Genomic DNA, 20998 nt, shown 5'->3' on the forward strand with positions numbered 1-20998 from the left:
CTAAAAAGTGTTTGGAAAAAATCTATTATGCAATGTATGAAATGTAATAAATGTGTAAAGTAAATGAGTGTACTGTAAACTAACAATTAGGGTGGATTTCTGATGGTAAACCATGTCAAGTCAAAGTTAGGCTGACCAGACCCTTCCCCCCCCCCTCAGCTCTTTCCAGCTTTTTCACTTTTAATAGGCATTTTATTTGCGTTTTTCCTGTCTTATGATATGTCACCAGCCTTCCATCAGCCCTCAAAGATGACCAGTAACATTCTGAGGCTGCTTTGGCCAGGCCTTTAAGTATCCTTGAATGAAGTACGTCAGACTCGGACAATCTGAAGACCTATAACTTAGTCAAATCTTTCTGAGCTGTACTTTCCCTATTTCCAAGCTGAGTTCTTGCACAGTGCTATTAGTTATTAGTAGTGATCAGCTCATTTTTGGACTTCTGAGCAAAGACTCAAGCCTGCTTGGCAAGATAGCTTTTCTTCATCACTGAATCAATAATTAATAATTCTCTTGTTTTTTATTAGTTTAATTTTATTTTGTACTTTGCTCTTTTAGATTTGTCCTTTTCTTTCTGCCCAAGCAGCCCCTGTTCGCCGGCCGGCCGGCTGGCTGGCTGCCTTTGTTATGTTTCTTCCTTGTCATTCTGTTAATTCCAAATCCCGATCTCTTTGCCAAGACAAATCCAGACTTACCTAGTTTCCCACCTGATCTTTTTCATCCTCCTCCAAATCACTGTTGCTTATTTGTTTATTTTTAGCTCAGTTCATTTCTTTTACTTGCTCCTATTTCAAGCCTCCTTGCTAGGACAGCCTTACCCACCATTTCCAACCTTGGCCCACCAGTCCAGCCTCAACACATTTCTTTCACTTCACTATATTCCACCTTATAACTCTTGTCTTCCCTGAATGTAATTCTTTTGCTCCACCTGTTTGTGATCCAGGCAGGGCAGAGATTAGAGCCCAGCTGAGAGCAGTGCTCTGATTTCAGTTTCATTATCTGTGGGTAATGCTGTGCTTCCATTTGGATTCCAAGAACAGCCTTGGAAGTTGTTAACTGACTGCATGAAAACCTTAATATGTTAAATCTTTACTGAATATATTCCAACTTATTGTTCGGGGATTTAAATTTGATCACAAATTTAGAATATTTAGATTTCACAGATGCACCAAAAACACCTGACATAAAAACTGTTCTTTATCGGATTAAGTCTGAACTCTAAAGCACAAAAGTCATGGTGTCATAAAAAAGACTAAGTTTTTTTTAATGTTGATAAACATTAAAATGTATTCTTCTGAATGTATTCTTCTGAATCTTGTTCTTAAACAGCTGGATCATTTCATCTGATACTTAAAGAAAAAAAAAAAAAGAAACAAAACTCTCCAGCTGGAATATTCTAGACAAATGGATAAGTGTTTGTCATAATAAACACCTGTAGCAGGAAATGTCAAGCAATGCTAATATGCATGGGACCCTTCTATAATACACAAACCTGTCAAATTTTCATTCCAAATACGCAATGACATGAGCTTATTCTCAGTAGAGCATTCCACTGCATGGGAATAAATTCATCTCCTGGATCATGGACTTCTCTGCGCCTGGCCCTACATTTATTATACCTTTTCCTACCTTCAGAAACAGGGAAGGAGTATGACTAGAATTTGAAAATAACAAGTTCCTGCTCTGCATCTCTCTAGGAGTATTTGTGTTGGGCTACAAATTGAACCTGTATCTAAAAAATTTCAATTCTGCTTGAAGATTTTATCATTTATTTTTCTGATAATAAATAGCAAAAGCCAATATTCTGTTACTCTGAAAAATCTACCGGTACAACGTGGCAACTATTTATTTTAAAATTGTCAACAGTCTTTCCAGGAGGTGTAAAACATATCTTTGCAGATGTACTGTTTGACCTGAGTTTTGTGATAATCTTGGAGTCCATAAAATTTAAAGGCTTGAGATCTTGGGATTTGTCATACTTCTATGAATAATTACTGCAAAGCTAATCTTGGGATTTTTACTGTTCTGTCTTTGCAGCAGTCACATCATGTTCCATATTTCTAAAGTTGAATGTTCTGGTATCTAAAATATCACAAGCCATTTTTTTTACAAGACTTTGTAGAAGAATCAAGAATGACTTGGCTTCATATCAGATATTGCAGAAAACCAAGCATCAACTATCTAATGCTTTTTTTTTTTGTATGTCACTGGCACTATTCACATTGTTCTGAGAAATAGCCAGTGCCTTGTTTTTCTTGAAACGCTCTGTTTAACTTTTTGTGTGCTCAAACCTTTTAAGGAAGCAGTATCCCCAGCACCCGCTAGATCTGATGTCGGAGGCTTATACAAGCCCTAGAACACGATGCCCACCCCACTGAGGCATACTCTGAACAGCAGCGATGGGCAACGTCATGCCCCAGCCCCTCAGAGAGCTGAAAGTCTCATCTCTTGAATGCCGACTGAGAGTTTCAAACAGTAAGAGCTTGGCTTGCATCAGGAATGTTTGGTTCATTGAGTCTCAAAGCAGCTTGTCCGAGTCCCACAATAGCAGTATGCGCATACTGCACGTTACTGAGGGATTTGTACATGCACGGGTCCTTCCAGCTTAAGATCAGATGAGCTCATACTACTTGTATTTTTGCCTAATCCAGATGATGTGATCGCTCTGCTTATGGCAAATGTTCAGTTTGCACCTGCCCATGCTTCTTTCCTTTGTTTCTTCATCTATCCCTGCTGCTGAAGGCCATTGATAGACGAATTTAAGACAATTTAACTGCAAGAACCATAGGGGAAAGAGTGCTGTGTCTTCAAGGTGTCTGCTGCTTTAGCTGCCTGCAGTGCTCCTAGAAGACCTCAGTATGAGTTTACTGCCCCCAAAAGTATCCTGCTTTCAGGTGCATTTTGCAGCCCTTGACAGTTCACATGCTGTTCAGCTACACTGCTGGCAGTATCCAAATCTGGGTTGGTTTTGCATATCCTGGAAATGAAAAACTTCATTTTGAGTGGAATGAAACCTTTTATTTGGCATGACAGAAAAAAAAAAAAGGGCTTTTATGTTTTTGCAGAAAAGCTGAAAAAGCAGTTTCAGTATGAATTGAAGGAATTTTTACTTAGTTGATTCAGTTGACATACTGAAAATACCTATGATAGGGACTGCTAAAAAGCTATTCCTACCAGCTCTTGACCTCAGAAGGTTCACATCTGACAGTGCTCCTGGTGTGAAACTTTGAGTTTCCAGTCACAATCTCATGAGAACTCCTTGCAGCCTTTTGACTGAAATAAGTTGTTTTAACCGGAGAGTGTTATTTTCTCCAGAAGCAGCATTTGTTGTTCAGGCAGCTCAGCTACTGTTTCTGCCATGTGGTATTTTCCAGGGAAGGGTGAGGAGTCGCATGCAGCAGACAGATGCAGAACCATAATCAAGCTTAGAATGACATGGGTGCGAATGATTTGGTGATGCTTTGGTTCCTCCCCTGCCTTTCCTTTTGCATCAGCTGTTCTCATTTTCCAAATGGCGGATCTCCTACAGTTAAACGTAGGGGGAATGCAGGAATCTTTCTTCCAATACCTAGGAAGAGACAGTTAAATCCATGTTAAGGCGTATGGTAAGTGATCTGGTTTTTAGAAGTGCTTCCATGGTATTTAAAGGTGTCATAGGTGTCATTCTTACAATTTCAGGGGCGTTTCATTAGGGTCAGTAGAACGTCTTCTAGCATAGTCATAGAATATAAGCTTGCATGTGTAATCTTAGGGCTTTTATGTTTAAGGATCTGAGGCCATAACCTGAACTGACCTTTGAAATTGCTCCTGCAAAGCTTGCATATAGCATGATCATCTAGTGCAGGAAATCTGGTCTAGTGAATAGAGCAGGGAATTGGAAAATAGAAGATTTATTCTCTTCCTGCTTTCGCTATTAACTTACTGTATGAATGTGGACAAACTACTGGGCAGCCCCAAGTCTATTAAATGACTTCCTTCAGCTCTGCGTCTGAGAAGTGTTATTAAGGTCAAAGCATCACTTTTATTTTTAAATTTTGCAAGTAATTTTTCAGGTACTCACTGGAAATAGTGCCTAAACTATACAAACAAACTGGTAAAACAAGAAGGATCTGATCATATCAAACGATGCCCTTTGCAGGTTAGTGGGTTTTTAGTAGGTTGTGAGCCATTAGATGAGATTGTAATAGAATTAAGTTATCTATCCAGGAAGATTGTTTCTTTTAGTATAAACAATCAGATTAAAAATGCAGTGATCAACTGTAGCTTTTTGTGTATCTAACTCTAGAAATTTCTTCAGCAGATGTGCTTCCTGTTTTCCTGTTAATGTATTGCTGTTTAACTTCTTTACTTATAATTTACCGTTTGAAAAGCATCTTGGCTGGTTCCTGAGTCATAGTCCCATAGCTAAAACTCCCACAAAAGTTGTGGCATTTCCGTTGTGCGTAGATTGTGGGATAAGGTCTTTACTGGCAGTCTTTTGTAGAAAACAAAATTTGTGCTTCCCAAAGTAGTAATCTTAATATATTAAGACCCCAAAGAGATGAAAAGTTGGGAGTGTATTTGTATAGTATTCTGTTATCCCAGTGGCTTCAGAAGTTCGAAGAGACTCCAAGATTCAAATAACAGAGTACCAGGCAAGTGGATGCTTACCAAAAAGTGACGATGCCTGTGCGGTCAAAAGATTAATGAGCCAGGTTTGCTTGGAGACCTCTGAAACTCATTTTAGAGTTTGATTATTGGAATAATATTACTTTTACTAATAAAAACGTCTACTCAAATTGCTTTGCAAGATCTTTTTTCAAAAGCTACATTCAAGAGACGTTAATTTAGATCCTGTTATTTGTATGCTCTTTTAAACAAAAATATATCAGAAAGAAGTATCTATTGTCAGTCATTATCTTGAACTGAACTAGATTTGATATCCAGAGGTTCACGTTCTGATCCTGTGTAATTTTTACCTGAAAACAAAAAAACCTGCGAACTGCTGCATCAAACTGCTGGCAGAGTCGGGGGCTTCCTTGGCTGTATATTTGCTTGCTTATTTGGGAGAGTGGCAAAGCCACCCTCTTCTGTGCTCGGAGCCCGGTCGCGCAGTGCTCCTGTTCCTTCTAACAGCTGGTGGCTGCGTTGTTTATTTGGCCTCCCTGGAGTAAAGACACCATCGTACGGGAGTGTTGTGAGAGAAAGCAGAGCGCCTGCCTGCGCCTTCGCTCTGTAACTGTATCAACAAGCCACCAGAAGCCTCTCTATTTATTTACTTAAGTGCGCAGAAGAGGGTACGCCTGATGACAAAAGCAGACGGCCGCTGGCGTTTCCGCTCGTCAGCTGGGCCCTTGTCCCGGGGAGCGGAGCGTCCCTCTCCTCCCGCTTTTTGTGGTGCTGGGAAGAGAAACAAATAGACCAGTTTCCTGGGGGCTGCTTGTTTGCATCCTGCGCTGCTGTTTCTCTTTAGTACTTGCTTACAGGCGTGGGTCCTGAAGACGTTTGCTAAATGCAGTGACAAATCCCATTAAAATTCTCGTTTTAAGATTATCTGTGAAAAAGAAAGTAGAGCTTCTAGCAAGCGATACGTTCCCCAAATGTGCTCTGCCCTACTTCATTTTTTTAATGCTCTTTCAGCAAATTAAAAAAAAAAAAAAAAAAAAGACTGTAGAGCTCAAAGAGTTTTGCCGTTTGAGGGGAACCAACGCTGGGCTGAACACCAGATTTGCAAGTCTCTGTGCGCTGGCTAAGCGCTCGCCCGGGGAGCGCCGCTGTCGCCGTCAGGGCCCACCTTCCGCAGCTCCGCGCGCCGGAGGAGCGGGCCCTCCTGGGGGGTTTGTTTCGCGCCCGGGCTCCGTTTCACACCTGAAGGCAGCTAGACCCAGGGCTAGCACTGAGAGAAGGTAACCGGCGCCGCTGAGCGGCGGGCGTCCTGCCCCGCTCGCGGGCGCTGGTCCTCCCGTTCACCCCGCTCTGCCCACGGGTGACTCAGCTCGGTGACCCAGCAGAAACCTAAGCATCAACCCTGGGCGGTTTCTGCCCAATTAGCAAAATGAATCAGCGTAGCGACGAGCACCGGTGCCGGGGCGAGGAAGGGGCAGGCCGGCGTCGGAGGTGGGGAAGAACGGGCAAGGCGGTTCCCGCTGCCCCGGCAGCGGCGTGGCGTGCTGCAGGGTTGCCTCGGCCGCAGAGCGGGACGTCTGCGGCAGCCTGGGACCTTGTACTGGCGGTGTCCGCCGGCTGAGGCGGTGCAGGGCTCCCGCTGGTCCCTGGGGTTCGTTGTTCTAGAGGCTCTCGGCTCTTCCCCAAATACCTTTAACTTTGCAAGAGATAGGTTATTCTTACCGTCGCTTCAGAGCGCAAGCGAAAGCGTACAAGCGTATTAGCCAGGTATTTATACAGGACACGGTAGGAAAAGTGATATAAAACAAAAATGAAGCTTTTTTGAAACATATATAGTTGGCTGACAGAAATATAGTGTAGTGGCATTATCTTATAAAAATGAAGTTTTGACATTAGGAGGAGGACATAAATGCAACAGAAAACGTGATGTATTTTTCACTGCGGGATGGTTAAATTGTATCTTCTTAAATCCAGCCTTTGGTAATGCAGGATTGATAGCACGAGCAGTATTTGCACACGTAAATTTTCCTTTTAAGTAACGTGAGCGGTTTCCAGTCTGCGTTCCAGGGATCACTGGTAATCTGTGAGCTGTGCTAAATGAAGTTCATCTGGCTTGAGGAACCATATTAAACAGTAACGCTGGAAGTCCTGTATGTTTGCCCAGACTGGTGTAGCCTTGGCCGAGACGCTGGAAACGTGTCTCAGTTTTGGACAATATAGCATTTGATATTGTTTAAAAATTCTTGCATGGACTCAAAGAGTTTGGGTACTAGTGATGTAGAGAAACAGGTACTTACAACATGTATCAACTGGCAGCCTTGTTCAACTAAAATTTATTTTTTTGATGATATTTTGGAATACGATGGTTCTGAGGAAGATTTACAGTTGTATATTTTACTAGGGACAAATCCTGCAACCTTACTTGGTCAAAACTCCCAGTGAAGGTTCATGTGACTCAAAGTGCGGCTGTGGTTTCACAACGCTAAGCATTTGGTGGCAGTACTACTTTGGGGTGATTCTTGGCAACCCCACTTTCTTTTCCCCAGTGTGTAGCAGCTTGTTTCTGCTCCACGCTACCGCGGGACACCTTACTCGTTGCAGCTGCTTATATTGCTGTGAATTGGGAAAACAACCTTAAAAACCAACAATGACAACAAGAAAACATGAGCAAAGGAAACTTCTGTAAGTTGTTTTGGATGCGGAACACTTTGTATGAGATCAGGGACTGAATAAAAACTGGGACCTCTGTCTTTGACCTGTGGCACATCTGCAAGACCTAGCATGGTAGTAGTTGCTTAGTACTGCCTTTCATCTATATAGTATTTAAAAAAATACCAACTAAATCATAGGAAATGCTGAAAAACTATTGACTATGTTTGCTGTAATGTCATACAGAAGGATTAACTCCCCTAAGAGCTACTAGATTCTGGGGGAAAATGATGGATGTGTGTCCATGATGCAGTCCGAGTCCTCTGCCCCGCTCTCTAGCTTGCTTGCGACGTAGTGTGACCGCGTCTGTGGAGTCTGTGATTGGAGAGGGCTCTCGGGGATGTTATTTTGTCCTTTCGGCTGCTGCGCTTTGGATGGTTTCGGTGGGTAAAACCCAGGATTTTTATTTTTACTTTGTCTGTGCCACCATCGACCTAGTTTTTGAAGCCAACAGCTCTGAGCAGCCATCTGCATCCTAGCTGACGCCAAGTAACGAAAATAACATTTAAAGGTAATATACCGCCGCTGAGCGATTTGCAGCTTTTGTGGGTAGCACTTGCTGTTTGTGTTTGCACTGCTTCCCTTTTTGACTCTCACTTGCCAGCCCCTGGTAAGAAAGGCTGGGAAAGCAGGCGGGCGTGAGCGTGCGAGGGCAGCGAGGCCGGGGGCTCAGCCGGCGCGCTCCCGGGGGCAGCGGGGGAAGCGCCGGGGTGCCCGCGTTGCCCTTTCGTCCTGCCGCCTCCTGGGGGTTAGGAAGCAGTGACCGGTTTGTCGTATTTGGAGCCGAAAGCCTCTCAGGACTATGAGAAAATATTCGACTGCTGCAGTCATGAGAGATACCTGCGGTTTGTGGATGGTTTTGTGGTGTTGCTACGGTACAGCCAGTTCTCGTGTGGCCAAGTGTGCCACGCGAGCGAGCTGCGAGCAAAACTCTCCTTCGTTTGCTGCCCGCCGCTGGCGTTTTCTGGGTTATACCCGTGACGACGTCCGTGCCTGCAGCAGCGGTGCGCCAGCGCAGCACGACGTGCAGTTTAGGCAAAAGACCTGTAACGTAGCACAGAGAGGCAAGGTTTGGCCTGTGATGCTAACTGCTGTTTTTTCTGCTTTCGAACGGTTTTGTGCAGCGGTGGTGGCAGTGTTCAGGAAGGAAAGGCACGCTGATGCCGGTTACTGAGATTTGTCATGAATGCCATGAGACTTTGTGCGTCTCTCGAAACACTAGCTGTAGCAGTTTAAGGGTTCACTGGAAGTCTTAGCTCTCAATTAAGAAATCCACTGTGTATATCAATGCTACTTCCAGCTGTGAAGAGGAGCTTGAAAATATAATGTAAATGCTCCCCGAGTATGTAGGAACCTAAGGACAAATGAAGCGAACCCTAGCTCTGTTGGTTTTTGCAAAATCATTTGATTGTTTAATTCCTGACCCTGTTTATTATTATTACCATGTAAGTTTGCAGATAACAATCCCGAGCGTGCTTTTTCGTGACTTGACGTCTGCTGGGAATACTCTGGCAACCTGCTAGTAGTGATGAATGAATAGCTGGTGTGCTTGTGTCTGCATGACTCAAGAATAATGTTGCTGTCTTGTTTCTGGTGCGTTGCAACGTTTTCAATTGCCAAGAGCAGCTGTAAATTCTCTCTTTTGGGATCTCTGTCACATCTCATTAAATCACTATTAGTCAGGAAACATTATCACATCTAAGTCAGAGCAGGGCTGTGCTTAACCCTTACCTCTCAGGAGAGCGTTCTCCCTAACGGGGGGTTAGGTTCTGTCCTAAACCGGTGTGATGTCAAGCGGCTGCACTGTTTTGTCCTGCCAGAGACCGTGCTTGAGGACAGAGCAAAGGGCAACTGTTCAGCCCAAATCTACAGGACGTCATGCAAAGGCAGTGGGGAAGCTTAGCTGTTAATACTTGTAAAACATGGATTTACTGTGGAAGTTGGGGCACTAAAAGAGATCTAGACCTGATCCTTATTAGCTCTGCCTAGTGTGTCACATACTTAAGGTTTTAGGAGGAAGCATGGCTGCATAGTCCTCCCCATCTGTAATGCAGATGAATCCAGCCTTGAAACAATCTGCCACTGTGAGATACAAATCATTAGAGCTGTGAACCATTTGTATTATTTAATAACTTCTTTGCAAGGAACGCTTTTCTGTTTTAGGAGCATTTGGAAGCATATGATATTTAACAAATAATTTTATAATTAGTAAATGCTGCTATTGCAGGTATTAATAAAACTTTCACTATTTTAGGGGTCTAAGACGCATGATATTGTGCCCACAGGGCCAACTTCCTGAGGCTTTGCACTGATTCGCAAAGTTTCCACTCATTTGCTCCGAACTACTGCTGACGCTCTCTGCCGTGCAGGAGCTTTCAGTACCACCTACCACGTTACTTCAGTACCAGTACTACCAGGTTAAGCGGGCCTTAGTGTCTTTGAGGCTCACAATTTTTAGTGGATTTATCCTCAGAGCGGCTTGTCGTGAAGAGTACTGTTTATCCCTATTTTACACATAAGAGGTGCCTAAGAATAAATTTGGTTTAAAGGTGCTTGAACTTGGCAAAGCTTCAATGCCTACATGCCTTCAGTATTCCTGTCTAGAGTAATTAGCAGACAGAATTTGGGTGCTGTTCTACATCTAGAAAATTTGTTAGACACTATCTCAATCGCGGTGTGTTTAAATGTCTTAAATCTCATTCTAATGTAAAGGCCAACGCTTATGCAGAAGGTCTGGCAAGTCAGGAACTAAACCAAAATCTGCAAAGTAAATAGTCTGACAGTTGAATTCAACCGTCCTCCCTGAGCCTGGGAGATGCAAGAGCTGGTGCGCTGACCTCTTAAGGCTTAGGACGGTGAAATGATGACTTTGACTTTCTGTATTTTTTTCCTTTCCTTGTGCTATGCTTTAATCTTTATTATTCATGTAGGACTACGGTCATATTTCTCTTTGCAGCACTTTAACAAATCAGTCATCTCTGACATAGCAGTACAAAATTTACTAGCGCAAAAGAAGTGCACAAAATGTCCTGGGCAAAGAAACTGCAGCCAGTGTCACCAGTTCTGTTTCCAAATGAGAACTTTCCAAGTGACCTGTGAGGAGGAGTTTTCAGCTGCTTTTTCTTTCCTCCAAGCAGGCATCACGTAGTGCAACGTTTCTTTTCTCATTTCTTGGGCCATTTGAAAAGGTCCATTCCTCCTCCTGTTTCAGAACACTTGACTCAAGATCAGATACCACATAACTTTTATGAAAACGTTATTAAATGTAATGACTAAACACTGAGTTACTTAGTAGCTTTGAGGGAGCCGGTCTCTATGCTCCTCAAGTTACTGATCACATACATGGTGGCTGTGGAAAAAAAAAATTTAGGCTAGTGGTGGCCTACTTATGTGTATAATTTGAAGAGGAGCCCAGATTGCTGCTTGCAGAAATATCTCAAACACAGGTTAAACGAAGAATCTGAGAACTGTTACGAAGGCTCCTGTGTTCTCCTTACGCACAAGAGATGTGCAGTTTCAGAGCCTGGCGTGGTGTACCTGCCTGTGCTCTCCTGCTTTTTCTGTTCAGTAGCGTAGCAGTGGATTCTGAGCTTTTTGGCATCGTCACCTGCCTGAAAAGTGCGGCGAAGCCAGTCAAAAACAAAGGCATCTTATCTGTCCGGTTGGCATCTTATTTGGAGGAAAAAAAAAGTGGCATAAAATCAGCTTATTTTGGAGCCCAGCTGGTAAGTAGTGGGAATTATCTCACCAGATGAGGATGTTAGAATATCATGCTCAACTGAATATGTTGGAAGGTGGGAAGGAATTTGTTGCAGAGGTCTGAGTAAATTCGGAGTCGCATAAAATTGATCAAAGCCTCAGTCTGCATGTCTTCTGTGCCGTTTTACAAATAAAACGTGTTTAAAAAAACTGCAGCACGTGAAAGATGTGTTCCCTTGAGCTGTCTGTGACATGTATGGTATAATCCCTTTTCTCCCTCACTACGAGTAGTACATAGCTCTTTAAGTCTGAATACTTTCAGTTGGATTTTGATTAACCTTCATCTAGTCATGCTTCTCTGGGCTGCCACTGAGCCGAGGCTGGAAATGAATTCGCCGGAGCAAAGGCTCTGGACTGGCGTGGTGTAACCCCTGTCTAGGGACAGCGAAGGACAAGGTGCAGCGGAGTGAGGGGTCCTCTTCGGGCAGCTACGTGTCTGCGAGACAAACGGGAACAGGGCGTTAGGCCCTGGGGAGGGCAGGGGCTTCGGCCGCTCTCTCCGCTGCAGCCTCAGGTTCATGGAATTTTTTGGTTCTGGCCACACGAGAGCTGTGACCAGCGGCCAAACGCTTGGGCAGAAAAAGAGCTATAGTTAATAATTGACCAATGAGATAATGAAATAGCTGTGCCTGCTGTTTGCTTTTCTTCCTTTTCCACTGCAACTTTAACACTATGCATGATGGAATGTAATAAACCAAAGGGCAATTTCCACAAATTAGGCAGAGAAATTGTATATCAAAATCACTTGTGAACCTTAATGTCTGTGATCGACGTGGTGCTATCTGCTCTCTCTTGAGGCATCCCACCCACATGCCAGCCCAGGTAAGCGACTTGGAAAATCACTTCTTTGACGCTGTATAGGTTGCACTGAAAACATTTCAAATTCTGATTTTTACAATTTCTTTTCCACAGTCTTTTAGATCTTTTTTTTTTTTTTTTGCGGACACAGATGAAATATGCATCTAATGCATTGCCTTTGGTTTTCTAAAAAGAAAACTGGAGGCAGAAAATGTGAACTAGCTATATTTACTGTATATGTGCCCTCGAATCTCTAGAAGTAACTAAACCAAATATGGCTTCTATATGTGAATATGTTTTGGATGCCTGTATCTGTTATGTACTCTCTGTCTGTAATTCATCACTTGCTGTGATGCCTATATGTGTCTGCTTTAGGCAGACAAAGAATGAAAATAACATTCTAGTTACTCCGCGTTAGTCAGTATCCTGTCTGACGTAGATCTGGTAAAACAACGATTCTGCTGATCCAGAGCCTAAGTAGTTGTTTCTTACGTGGGGGAGAGGAAGAGGCTCTCTGAGACCCTGAGCGCATGTGTTGGAGGGCTGTGGACAAGGCGTTCACGGTACGCCTCTACTCACTTCTTGTAAGCAGATTTTCTTTTATCTGGTCAATGACCATGGAAATATGTCCCAGAGCAGTAGGAGGGTACCCTGTGAGGTCCAAGGACCCTATGTATAGCTTAATGCAGAGTTCGGGTGATGTTATATACTTCTAGATGTGCCTGGGCGTGCTGTCCGTGGCAGGGAGCCGCTTACAGGCCGTTTGCAAGGCCCCTCCGAAACGGGAGGAGCAGAGCGTGCCTCAGCCCCGGGACCTCCGGTGGGAGGTGGGTAGGCAGGGCTCTTGGTGGCACCCAAGGAAGGGTGACTAGAGACCCTGCAAGCACGCGCGCAGCCCGGGCAGGAGCCGGTGGGAGGCGGCAGGAGAGAGAGCGCAGCAAAGCGCAAGGAAACAGCCTGTTTTCTCTTGATCCTTTCTCCCCGCCAAGGACCAGCTTGGCTCTCAGACTTCCTCCAGAGAGTCTGCCCCCCTTCAGAGACAACTCTTCTGCAACAGTCTGCAGAAAAACAGGTGAAGGAGCAGGAAATAATTTGGAAAATATTAAAACCACATTTTGAAATGTTTAACCCAGTGTTCAAAGCGGCCTTAGGGTCATATGATTACACGAGGCTTGCCAAACATCAGGGCTGATTTTGTGTATCTGTGAGTGAGAAAGAAAACCTTTTCCACAGAGGAACGCATGAAAGTGCCCAAATAATTGAACAAGGGCAGAACTGAATTTATACTAGAAAAAAATCAGAATATTAAAAATGTTAAAATTGCTAGTGTTCTATAATGTGCAAGGGAACAACCTTATGTTTAATGCAGACGTGGACAGTCTAGTAGGTCATATCTGGTGCAATAATCAGGTTGATGCAAAACACAGGAGCTCTGCTTTACCACTGGAGTGTAAATTATGCATTTGTTTGCAGAAGAAAGCAAATCTAGATCTGTGTTAAACAGAGAAGGTGAGAGGTCTGACGGAGAGCAATTTTTACACAGAAAAGAGTTAACTTGATACAGATACTCTTAATGATTGTTAAACATAGGCACTGCTTTAGTGGCAAAGCTAGTAATGAAATTCAGGTTACAAAGGACTGGTTTGGGCACTCGAAGGGGAAGTTCCCCTAGAAGAGGTGAAACGTAGAAGCCATGCCCGACAGAACTCGCACCTTTCTGTTTGGGTAGAGACTAATCAGTGAGTGTCCCACGGTCTTCCCGTTCTAGCCGCGCGGTTACAGCTCTGCGCCCTCCCTATCAAACCACCGCAGCGGACAGAGGCTTTCTGCCTAAGATAAGCTGGGGGAAAGAAACGTGATGGGAAATTTCGGTGCCTTGACTTCACGGCAAAGTAGGAGAAATCAGCCAGAAGGAATTGCAAGCTGCCCAAGTCTCTGCAATAGCACTCGGCTGATGGAGAAACCAGCTGCAGAGGACGTTGCTTTGTTGAGCGGATGGGAAAAGGGCCTGACCCATCAGAGTAGTTTAACACGTTTGAAAAGAAAGTATGAAATAAAGTACATTAATGCATGTGATGCATCCTATTATCCTCTGATAAAAGAACCTAATTTTACACAGTGCTAGAAGGCTAATTTACTAATTTTACAGTTGCCTGAGATCTTTGAGTGAAAGCTAAAACAGGGTGAAGTGTTAGAGAGGTAATCACTACCCTCTCTCTTCAGTTTATTTGCAAATCATGTGATTGTCTCAATGAAACTTCCACCTCTCTGAAACACTCAGCTGTTCCAGGAGGTTGAGTAACTGGCCTGACATTAACTGAACTGTTGAAGGCTCTCTCATTATTGCACTGAACGCTGCCTTTTTCCAAGAATGACGGAAGTGTATCCTTTCCTCAGTCTTTTTCTTCCCAGATCCCCTGTCAGCTTTGCAGTATGTCTGAACACTGTTGCCAAGCTAAAGGGGAATGTCATTTCTGCCAGTGATTCTGAGCAGTTTACAGCTCACCGTTAAACCTGTCCCATTATAACTAGTAGATCTCTCCAGATTGCTTTTAACTAGCAACACAGTTTCTAATGGTTTGTTATGGAAACCAGTGGTAGCACTGTTTGGTGGAAGCAAGGATAAATGCTTATGAATGTTTTCCAGATTAAGTATATGGGAAAACATTTAAGTACAATACTTGTCAAAGGACTGGATCAGTCTAACAGAATATCTTGTATATATTTGGTGCTTTTCTTTTCTTCTAGTGGAGTGTACTGTAGTAACTGGATATCACATCGCTATCTCAGGCCAGAAGCAGGCAGGTACAATTGTATTTGACATCTGCATGAATTAGACTGTAAACAGACATCTTCTGGAAAAGGGTATTTTCTGCTGCTTATGTCCAAATAAGTATGTTAAGAAGCTAGCGGATTTCTTTAATAAAAAAGTAGTTAGTATTAGTCCATCATCCTTAATTTGCATGGAAGAAAATGGACGTGCTAATATTGTTTATTAACTACATCTTAGACTGGCAGTGTGCTATGAAAGAATGGTAAAGTTACCATTTTATTTTTAAAGAAATGGTTAATTGAGGGTAGTAAATTATTAAAAATTAATTTGTAATTAGGATAAGTGCTTAGGAGGAAACAGTGCTAGGTTCTTTTCCCAGTGTGCAACTTTTGAGTGATTTGATTTAGCTGCTTATGATTCAAGTTCCATATTTGAAAAATAGGGGCAAGTAGCGTCCTCGCAATGAGTTTGTAGGGATTATGTGCAAAGCAATAGAAATCTCTGAGAGCCTGGATGACAGAGTATAGTAAGGCAAATAGTACTACTGGTAACAATAGCATGTGATTAATATTTGCAAAATAAACTCTCAGACACAAGGAAAAAAACTTTAGGTAGATCTAGAAGAAAATCGTCTGACCTCAGGGCCACTTGATGTCCCTGAAGTTGCCGATTGTATTGTTAGATGAAACTGTCTTGCCGCGGCTCTGCCGTATCTCTCTTTTTTTCCCTCATGTGTTCAGTCTCTTACCTACTTATGTTCTGTGTTATGAAGCCTTCTAATTAAGGCAGGCTGATTAGTGTGCTCTCCTGTTCTCTAGGAGAATCTGCATGTAACAGCCTGGCCATATTATCCCTGTGCCCTGGATGCTTTTGGAAGCTCTGATAAGTTTCTTTGGACAAAGTTTTACATTAAGGTAATTGTTAGAAGTGACTTTGGGAGTATAGTTAGGGCAGCATGAATGTTTCTGCACGATCTGTGAAATTCACAATACACAGTCTAAAGCTCACTAAGTTCAGTAGAAATGTTCTCATTAAATTTAAGAAGCAGAGGATAAATTGCTAAATACACCTTTATTAAGTCTAAATGCCATAATTTTAGTAGCCCTGGAACCAATGGATCTGCGTTCCCAATGTGGTGTGGTTACTTAAATAGATGTGAATTAGACGCTGCCCCTTACGCAGCCTGGTGCCTCTGGGCCAGACCCTTCTAAAACTGGAGCAGCAAGAAAGTTTTTTATGGCGATTTTGTCTGTGGAAAGCGTAATTACAGTACAGAGAAATCTTTCTGTCTGGGCCTCTTAGACTGTAATGACAGAGCCATTCATTAAGTTTCTGAGAGTAATTTTCTGCTCTAACATAAGAAAACATACACAGTTGCCAGAAAACCACTATTCTTCAAAAGATAAGATGGCTTTATGGCATTTCTCAGTCAGCCAACTCTCACTCATAAATTTGAGGAGCTTTTTTCTTCACCCAGAGCTCTAGTAAAAGCCCAGAAAAAAACCTGATTCTGATCCATAAAATGATGTGAATACCTTTGGTTTGGGATATTTGGCTGTGGGAGGACCTGCCTGTTGGAAGCACCTGAATTTTTCTAATTATGGTCTGGTAATAATTGGCATATTTTTAAAACTCCGTTAGTCTTCTACAGTTAGCACTAACCAGTTTTTACTGTTATTCATTCTGGAGTGAAACCACATGTGCATTCATGTCAGTGGAAGGAAACGTTCAGCCAGCATCCCAGATTTCAGCTACTTAGAAGCCAGTTTCTTCCCCCTGGGGACTTGATTTGGTACCTAAGGTGTGGGAAGGTCAATAGAGTCAGTAGGTCAGAGGGACTAGGGAAATTTTATTTTTTCTGATGTTTCTTTGACAGCCTTGCTGGTCAATGAGGTGGAAGTCGGAAAACATCTTCCAAGACTACCCTTACCACTGACCTAGTAGCGCATCATCTGAAATTTCAGTTTGCGGCTCACCCTGCCCCTGCAAACTGAATTTCTTTCCTTGCTGTCTGTTAAAATATATGTAAATTGTGCTCATCCATCAGGGAGAAAGCAGTCCTTGAAGGTGTTGTGATGTAGTCAAGATTGCTCTTCTCACTGTACCGAGTCGAGTCTGTGTGTGTGTGTTGGGGGGAGTAGTTTTCTGTACCTAAAGACTTCAGTCTTATTCCTAGACTTATCAGAGGAATAAGCTCCTAGAGGAGCTCATGAGGGCTTTTTAATTTGATTTTTATGTACTGTAGGATATTGGTTTATATATTCCAATTCATACTGAACTTGCAAATGTCTAAAATTAAACAGTATCATTAGATTTTTCTTTCTAAAATTTTGATTTCTTTAATTTCTCTAGTTCTTAAAGCTCTTGAATATTTCAGAGTCTGTCCCTGCAGCCTGTAAAAGTAGCATGGGTGGTGAATTTATGGGATCAAATGAGCTCAGTCAGACATTTAAAAAAAAAAAAAAAAAAGAGAGAGAGAGAGGAGGAAGATTGTGATGAGCAAGAGAGGATGAAGCGGAAAAGATCCGAAAGAGATGCATGCATTTGGGTTGAGGCTGTGATTTTTTGACAAACACATTTTCTTGTGAAGTGCTTTCAGAGGTAGAAACAAAAAGAAGTTTGGTGTTTAGTAGATTAGGGAGTAATGGTGATGGGAGCCAGGAGATATTTTTCAGGTTGAATAAGGGAAGGTAGTGAATTCAAGGACAATGGAAAAAATGTGTGGAGGGTGACTGCTCTGATTAAAAGGTCAGACCCTGGGTGTTCAGAAAAGTTCTCTCACAGGGCTGTGAAGAGTTGCTAATCCTGATCTTCCCTGTTAAATCCTTGGCCAGAGATTGAATCATGGTTCACAGCTCCAGAAGCATCTTACTTCAGCCACAACTTTTAGCCAGGCAAACAGTCGTGTCATTCAAACGACAGGCATTCATGCCCAGCGGTGAGCTGTCGTCACTGTGTGCAAAATGACTCCAGGGAAGGTATACAGCAGACCAGTTCTGCCATCATTGCTCAAGCAAACCTCTCCCTCTGCTCAACAGGAATCCCTTCCTTACCCAGATGATCTTAGCTCTCTGCAGAAGGAAGTTTAGAAAGTTTTATCCAAAATAAGAGATATCGAGATGGATCGTTATTTTCATTCTCTAATTTACTGAAGACATTTTCATGCCTCCAGAAAGCCTAAAATCCGTTTCTGTGGTTTTTAGTTGAAATGTTTATATTCAAATTACGGTGAAGTCGATTTCTGTGCACATGAGGCATACTTTGAGAACATATGGCACTTTGGCTTTCTGTGGCTCTCAGTAGCAGGGTAAGTTTCCCTACAGGGCCTTCATGAGCCAGCCTCGCAAGTTTGTCCTCAGATTTTGACATATGTCATCCTTGACAACCCTTCAACAGCTACCAGTGCAATAGTTTTGTAAACTGCACTCAATGAGAAATCTGTGTGTTAGAGTATTGAGAAAACTTTGCAAGAAAAATAATTGGCAGATTTTATGGTTTCTTTTCCAGTCATCTTGAGGAGATGTCATCTGGTATGTTCTCTAATATCACTTTCCTCTAAGATAAGACCTAAACCTAAAGAAAGTTCTAGAGAATAAAATTGCTGATTTTAAATTTAAAAAAAAAAAATAAAGGGATTGTATCTATATATATATATTTTTTAATAGAAGAGGAAGCTAAGAAATAAACAGTGACTTCCAGAGATACTGGGCACAAAGACAACCATACAGTACATTTTTCTGAATGTGCTATCCCTCCCCTTCTCTTACGCTTTCCTAAATCATGTGAAAGTGATGGAATTTGAAGACTTCAGACATTTGTCTGGAATTTCTGGATATTTCACAATCTGGTCAAAGGAGCAGCACTTCCTGAGACGTGAGATGTCTGGAAATAACCAATACATTAACTAAGAATGTATGGGTCATATGTGAGGTGTCCTGGATGGAGATCTGGGAACCCTATGGATATGGCTGCTGAATCAGCACACTAATGCTTTACCTGAGGGGTCTGTGATGCCAGACTCTCTGTACGCAGCTTCCCCAAGGTATTAGGCTCTCTAGACTTCCCCGAGTTAGCCAATGAGACTGCCTGCTAATACAAGACTCTCACAGATGATATTCTGGTTGCAATTAACTCTCTTGGCGTGTGAAACAGATGGATCAGGTGCTGCAGACTGTGCAACTTACTGGAATCTGAAGAATGTGGGCTACTATTTACATTAATTGTTTACCCCTTGATAAGAAAGAGATCATTCACAAACATGTACATGACATAATATCGGTAGGTCAGTCACAATGTTTGCTTTGCATTTCACACACTTAGTATTCACGTTCTTTGGAGAACAGTTGCATATTGTAGTCTGATGCAGATTAATAGGTGTATTTTTTTTCTACTTTTTTTCCATGGAGCCATTTATTTAACAAGGGCAATTTTATCCTACAGAAATAGACCTATGAAGTTTTATACATGCCAAAATGTTTACAGCGTGTTGCCTTAGTCTCTGGAGTGTTTTGGAGGAGCATCTTTGAAATCCTAGAAAATGGACCAAGATTAGAACTCAAGAGGTCATGTTTGGTCCATATTTCTACCTTGAGGTAGGATCAGCTGGGCATGTGTCACTCCTGTCACATATTTGCCTTATATATTCATAAAGAGTTTTGGTGTCAAGAAACAGCTAGTCTGCTTTAGTGCTTCACAGCTCTTACTGCCAGAAGTCTTTTTTAGGGGATAACATTAATCTTTGTTGTTGTAATTTAAGCCCATTATTTCTTGTCCTACCCACTATAGACATGGAGACTAGATTGGCTCCCTTTTCTTTACAGCAGCCCTTTATGTATAAGAGTGTTAGTGTCCTACTAAGATTTCTCTAGGCTAAAACAGTGGAGTTCTTTCAAATTTTCTATTTTCAAGTTTTCAAGACCTCTGATCGTTGAGTTGCCAGTTCTGTCTAGTAAAGAGTTTTTTTAAAAGGGAGAAGGGAACAAGAGAAACTGTTCTGTGAGATTACCTTTGAAAGTGAAATCTATTATGTGCAAAGGACCCTTAAAAGCAAACTTTTCTGTTCCGTGTTAGCCCACCATAATGAAAGTGGGCATCATCACTTCCGAAAGGTCTGGCTTTTTTTCCTAATATAGATACATCTATTTCAAATACACCAATTCATTCTCTTTCAGTTCTTTCCCAATTTGTATGTTTCTTTTTGCAGATGAACTCTTTTTTGTGAAACTACATATATCAGAAACATTGGAAAAATCTCTTTAAAAGTGAGACCACAGTTTCCAAATCCTAGTGATTATTTTATTTCCAGAAAGGAGAAGTAAAGGTAAACAGTGAGTATCAAACTATGGAATTGATTCTCCAGATGAGTTATAGGACAGACCATGTCAATGAGCCTTAGTCCCTCTTGGACCGTCTTTGTTGGCATAATTTAAAACTTAATATAAGAACTGGTAATTGGCATTTGAACTCTGAACTTTGGCCAAGATCATCTGGCCTTTCTACTGGGATTATTGTGGTTTTTTGGAAGTGCTACATTATCTGTCAAACAGTGGATTGGGGCATACTTTTTGTCTATTGGATTCTACCAGATACGAACAGCTGACCTCACTTCTCAGGCTTGAATGTAAAACTTGCTGTTGAGAAGTTCCCCAGGCAATAGAAGGTTGCTCAGGGTTAAGATAATCTTACCTGTAGGGCCCAATACTCCAAAGTCAAGATTCATTGGGCTCTCTAGGAGGACTTGAAGTCACAAGTCTTCTAATAGTGAAGGTAAGGATCATCCAGATGTTTCCGATAATTCCCCTGTTTTTTGGATGGGAATTGGGATGATATCTTTCACAGACTTAGTACTTCTGTTCCAAAGTAGGAACATCTAATTGGTTTTCTGAAGTGATCATGTGTATTGCACAATTATAATTCCTCAGCTACCTGTAGGCATAAATCCAGTCTCAAAAGAAAGTTTGAAATGTGCTTGCATTTATCAAGTAAAATGGTAGTTTTTGCTTCTCTGATCTCAGGTTGCAGTGGTAAACTTTAACGGAAATAAAGAAGTATGCAGAAGCAGTGCATGGTTGTGTTCACTGCCAGGCCTGTGTTTTACCTAGATTGGGAGTAATTTAAAGCTATGATAAAGAAAACACCTGCACTTCAGCTACACACACTAACACCTGGTTTGGGCACACATTGCACATTGAATAATCCATTGAATTAATGGATTAATTAGCAGCACCTAATACAATCTAAATGAGGTCGAACAAGAGCAAGCTACAAGTAGAAGAAAACTGTCCTTAAAGGAAGGGTAACTTGTTAACCGGCTGCAATCCAGAGTCACTTATTTTTCACCGTACAGAGTTAACTTGC

The 20998-nt window shown here is 42.1% G+C and overlaps 1 protein-coding gene across 6 annotated transcripts in view; it reads left to right on the forward strand.

Annotated features, from left to right (window-relative positions):
- Positions 1 to 20998, forward strand: part of SHROOM1 (shroom family member 1) — a 40805-nt gene that overhangs the window by 4004 nt on the left and 15803 nt on the right. Inside the window, exons 1-2 of one of the 6 annotated variants that reach the window (XM_009678944.2) lie at positions 11734 to 11892; positions 15460 to 15555. The exons of 2 other annotated variants lie outside the window; for them this stretch is intronic. The gene's annotated coding sequence lies outside the window, so the exon portion shown is untranslated. Of the gene's footprint in view, positions 1 to 3509; positions 3603 to 11695; positions 11893 to 12345; positions 12453 to 15459; positions 15556 to 20998 lie in introns of those variants that run through there. 3 more of the 6 variants (XM_009678954.2, XM_009678935.2, XM_068959604.1) reach the window with 3 other exon arrangements.

The sequence above is a fragment of the Struthio camelus genome, chromosome 13, assembly GCF_040807025.1.
Source record: "Struthio camelus isolate bStrCam1 chromosome 13, bStrCam1.hap1, whole genome shotgun sequence".
In the NCBI taxonomy this organism is placed as follows: domain Eukaryota; kingdom Metazoa; phylum Chordata; class Aves; order Struthioniformes; family Struthionidae; genus Struthio; species Struthio camelus.